Below are 5,710 nucleotides of genomic sequence, written 5' to 3'. Positions count from 1 at the left end.
CAAGGACAAAATGGTGTTGAATTCTGGAAATCACCAGAAATCAGCAATTCAAGGTTGCTTCAGAAGCTGTGGGAAAGCTGCCCTTATTTCCCGCACAAGCAAGGCAGGACCCCAGTGCCAATGAGTGTGAGCCAGTTACTACTCAACTATAATTGAGATTTAAGAGCTATCATTTCCTATTGGTTAACCAAGGAAATATTTATGGCCAAAGCTTGGTGCCAAGCACAATATTTATGACCAAGTTTTTAGCACTGACTGCATTTTTTTTAATACTGATTTTTGCACAGAGGACGCAGATCGCATTCACACTGATGTGGGCATGAAACCAAAGCCTGAAGTCATCAAGACAGAGCTTGGAACAGGGTCTTTCTCTAGCAAATCTCATCCTTGCCCTCACAGCAGCCTTGGTGAGAGCACTTGAGGTAGACATCAGAAGGCTTGGATTGCTCTGCTCTGCTCTCCGCGCCTGGCTAAAACACCCTCTGCTCAGGGTGCTAATGCCTGCCACAGGTGTTGCTCTAGACCTACGCGTTGAGATCGAGGGCTTCAAATCAGGGTGGCACCTCCTGAGCGCCACCGGTTCAAGCAGAGGGGGGCTGGAGAAGCTCCCAGCTCCTGCTCTCCAGCTGGACGGGTGATGCATGCCCCACCGAGCCCCTGATGTTCGTAGCCCTGGGTGTTCAGCAGATTTATTACACTTCACATTAATACATCAGGCCAGGAGCTTGGGGGAGGTTGTAACTTATTGAGCCGCCTCATCTGGCTAATTACATCGTGGCTGTCATCAAGCCCTGCTTTGCTTGTAGCATGTAGCACCCTTGGACAGGTTTGTGCTGGTTGGGAAGATGTGATCTGTAGCTGGTGCTGGTTATGGAGAGGAAAAAGAAAAGATTTGTCAATCAGTCAACTCTAGATTTGTTTAGTGAATAAACTGGGCAGCATTTGCCCTCTGGTGAGGAAGGACAAAAGCCTAATTTAGATCTACAAAGCTGAGCAGTGAAACCAAAGCTATCCTTGGAGAACAAACTTGTCTGGAGAGACATGCTTCTGTTCTCTAATTTAAAAATCCATCTTCTTGGATCTCAAGAGAAGCGAAAGCTGCCTCCTTGCTTTTTACAGGCTCTTTACAATGAAGTCTGGCATTTACAAATAACATGTAGGGGTTCATCTGATTTGTAACATGAGGTCTTTAATAGTTGTACAGCTGGAAGCCTTAATGAGACCATGACTTGCTGCTTTGCTTTCTTTCTGTTTTCAATGGTTGGCTTACTTTGTTGCTTTGTTTTAGCGTAGCCAGAATCACAAATCCTCTTATTGCTTTATTAATAATGTACCTTATTTAGAAATTCCCAGGATATGTCTGAGTGAGGAACAGGAATAGGAGAAATCCAGAGAAGAAGAACTGTCTGGATTAGTGCATTTTGTTGACACTATGAGTCAACGGTCAGAGAGAAAGGTGATCACCTTGTGACATGGCTGTGGAGGAGACAGAGGTGGGAACCAGCCAGGAGACAAAGGTGGTGAGAGGATTCCCCCTGCTCTCCATCAGCACAGCCTGTCCAGAGGTAAATACAACTAGATGCTTCCCAGAGCTTCATTACGGAGCTAATCCTGCAAAGCGCTGAGCTCCCTTAACTCCCAGCTCAGCAATGCATGAGAATTTCAAGGCAACACAATAGGTTAATGCATTAGGGCTCTTGCGCTTGGATTCAAATCTTAATCAGCTCACAGAGAGGAGGGAGAGATGTTGCATTAGCCATACTTCCCTGCTGTGAGAAGTGTATCTATTTTCTGCTCCATGCCCCATTGAGCATCTCCACATGGCTGGAACTGGGGGGGCTGCCCTGGGTCAGGACTGTGGTGCTCTGGCCAGAGGACACGTGCCTCTGGTAGCCCCAAATACCCAGGGCCAGGCTGCCAGGCCAGGGGCTGCCAGTTTTGTCCACTCACTGTGTGCACTTTGTGACCGAAGCAAGTCCAGAAAGGAATCATGTGGGTGATGCAGCTTTGGAGCATCTCACGTCAGATGCATTTCTCATTGCTGGTGGAAAGCTGGTTTCTCGCTGTGGATGCTGTACTTGTTATAAAGCCATGACACTGCCTTTGTTCCCAGAGTCTGATCATCATCATGAGGATGGTCCAGGAAATAATAAGAGGCTACAGTAGTATTGTGTGGTTGGAAACCCAGCCACTCCACAGCAATTTCCAAGAAGGAAAGAAGCCTGGGAGAAGCCTGGTCTTCATAACCGTATCTACTTCTTTGGAAATAATCATTACTACACTTGCATTTTCTCTGTTGTTTTTACTCCCATGTGGGTGTCTCAGCTTCCCTGCATGGCCAAAAGTGTCTTACACAGTAAAAATGTTTGACTTAGTTAAAAATGTCTTTCAAAATCTTCTGGCACTTCACAGGCAATCTGAAATAAATATGAATAAATCAGAGTCACTCTTGTGAGGCCATCAGTACCTTGCAGATTTCCCCAGAGGCAGATCGAGCCTGCTCTTCTGAGAAACAGCCTTGCACGTCCCTCTGCTCTGCTCATTTCAGTGCACATGTCACTGAAAGGAGATCTCTCCCCCTTCAGTGTTGGTTTTCTTCATACTGCTTTTGCTCCACCTGAAGTCTCTGTTGGTGACAAAGCAGTTAAGAACAGGACAGAGAAATCTTCTTTATCACGGGAATGGAGAGAAGGAAAAAAACCCCATCAGATCACCTTTGAATGCAAAAATGGTGTTTCTCAAGCATTCCATTAACTGGCTTTGTCCCCTGTGTCAAGCCCAAACAGGGAACGAGTAAGGAGATATTATCATTATTATGTCCCACTTCTGTAGATTCAAACATGCAGATGACATTTTACAAAATAAACAGAAGCCAAGGACTTGCCCTGGAGCGCTGGCAGTGACACCCAAGAGAAGATCATGGAGAGAGAGGGCAAACTCAAAGAAAACTTGCAGTCCTAGGATTCCCTGTTAGTGCAGCGTGCCTCTGCCTCCTTGAGCAGTTGAATTTTTTCCATACTGAACTAGTGATGGCAGGAGAGGGGGGTCAGGCACAGTTTATATGCAGGCACTCAGCTCTCAGGGACCTTCAAAGCCCTTCTGTCAGTGCCTTTCATAGGATGAAAATTATTCGAGAAAGGGCTAAAATGGGGAAGACGTTTGCAGGAGTGCAGAATGCAAGACAGTGGATTCAAGACTTACCAGATCCTTGCAAACTCATGGAATTCTACTAAATGACCCAGAACACTTTAACCTGAGCTTGTTACTGGCTTGCCCTTATTCCAAGGGCAAGTCTGAGATTTCATTGAAAACCTTGCAGGAAACACTGCCTTAGTTCTGTTTAGTTCAGTCTACAATCTTCAATAGCTGGGATGTTTGCATTCGGTTTTTGTGAACATCTGGATTACCCAAATTATCCACATCTTTTTCAGACAAAGGAAGATAATAATAATGAGGAGGCTCAGAGCCGGGTGCCTGAGAATCAGGCCAGAGTCACAGCTTTCTCCTACAATAAAAAATCATTAAAATCTTTAAATGGCATCTTTTGTCCCAGTCAGACTGAGTCCCTTGCACATGTACCAGTGGAAGACATTGCTTTCCAAATACACACAGGAGCTGATGGAAATTTTGCTATGGCCCAATGATGCAGAAAGAAACTGGCAGTGAGATTTAACAAGGTCACTTCAAGGCACAGAAACCTCTGTGAAATATGCTCATTCCCCACATCATATAAAAACAGGGCCAGGGAGGTGAGGGATAAACCTTTCACTTATAGGAAATGATGATTTATGATTAATTTCCAAAAGAAGGAAATCCTTTTTTAATCAAAATTATTTATAGGGTTAATCCAAAGGCAGTATTTGCTCACCAGCTCCCTCGCTCACCAGCACAGAAACCAAGGCAAGGTGAAGATGGATGGGGTTTGTCCATGGGATTTGAATCAGCTCTGCACAGGAGGGTCTGTAGTCAAGGATACCTGTATTATTTATGGCCAAGGTTTTCAAAAGGGAATAGCTGATCTTGGATCCCTTGGGTTTGGTCGCCCAACGTGTGACCTGTGCAAAGTACTAGCTTCCTTGAATAATGGCCTTTAGAAATCCTATTTCCCCCCTCGAGCCTTTGGGAATTTGTAAGATTATTTGTATCCGGTGCTTGTTGCTGGAACTAGATGTGCTGAAACGCAGGATTCCCCCATTTAACGCTGCTGGGTACGAACCGAGCAGCGCTGGACCCAGCGGGGAGCGGAGGAGCGTGCAAACTGCGGTGACATCCCCCTCCCTCCAGATTTCATAGAGCAAAGGAGTTTAAAGAAATGGGTTTTTCTGGTTGCTGCATGGATGTTTGGGAATGTGTGGTTGCAGTGTGTGACTGACTGATGCTGGTTTTCCCCTGATGAGGAATGATTGCCCTTCTGCTACCCTCTTGCTAGCTGTAGGAAGGAGAGGTGCTCAGTGCTGCACAGGACCTGGCTCTCAGGATGTAACCCGTGCTTCAGCTTTAAGTTAATTTGATCTCACATCTGCTGTTTATTAAATTAATGCTGGATGGTTCCCTGGAACGAGCACTACAGATTTTTATAGCATGTCGCAGGTACTCAGGTGCTGCAGTGAGGGTCAGGACACCGAAAGCAAGGCAGGCAAACCATACAGGAGTCCATACACCCAGTGGAAATTATGGTGGGGTTTGGCATTTGAAAGGCTGACAACTGTTGAGGAAGAGATGAGACAAGAGAAGGCAGGACAAGATGAGTTTGGTACTACACTGATGTTATTTATAATCTCACTACAGACCTAATTTCTCTTGCGGCTTTAATCCTCCCCATTTTCAGCCAGCAATCTATTATATTGGGAGATATTTGAGATGCTTCAGGAGTAGGGAAATTATTATACATAAAATATGTAGCTAGCATTATTAGAACAGACTTTGATTAATTTTGCAGCTGGCAACATTACCCCTGCCTGAAAATGAAATCCATTTGCTATCTGTGTGGAAGTAATTGTGTTAATATCAAAGCTAGTTTTAAAATGAAATGGAGAGGGCTGTACTCCCTGTCTCCTGTGCGAGGAATCAGGGATGCGAGATGAAGGGCTAGAGTGATAATTCCTTGCTAACACAAGGAATTATCCTTTCCTCCACAAAAAGTCTTCATGACTTCAACAGAGATATTTGTGGTATATTTAAGGTACATTCAAGTATATAGATACGTTCAAGTAACCTCTTGTCTCAGTCTCACCTTTGATTTGCATGTTGCCTATGGGCAGAGACAAATATTTGTATTTGTACTACGTGTTTGTGCAGCACCAAGCACAGCAGAGCCCTGTTCTCATGGGCAGGTTCATCAGCCCAATAACTGCTGACAGCAAAGATACATGCCCACGCCAGAAATATCTCTCAGGCTAATTACCCTGTTAGTCTACAGGAGTGATTTTGAAAAGCACTTGGACAAGATTAAACAGACAGCTTTCGTTAATTAAGAACTGTTTGGGCTTCGGGTGCTCTAAAGATCCCAGGTGGCCCCTTATCCACCACCTCTGGCTGCAGCTGGGCTCTGGATCCCCCCCTGTATTTCTCATGCTAAAAGTTTTCCTCCCTGCAGCCTGTTTGCTGGAGCGCACAGATTCTCTCCTCCTCCTAAGCAGGAGGTGGGCAGGTCTAACTACATTAAATATACAAACATACCGTGCTCCCTCTCTGCTCCAACAAGGGCTGG

This window comes from Buteo buteo, chromosome 2, assembly GCF_964188355.1.
Source record: "Buteo buteo chromosome 2, bButBut1.hap1.1, whole genome shotgun sequence".
Taxonomy (NCBI): domain Eukaryota; kingdom Metazoa; phylum Chordata; class Aves; order Accipitriformes; family Accipitridae; genus Buteo; species Buteo buteo.
This window is presented reverse-complemented; position numbering follows the sequence as displayed.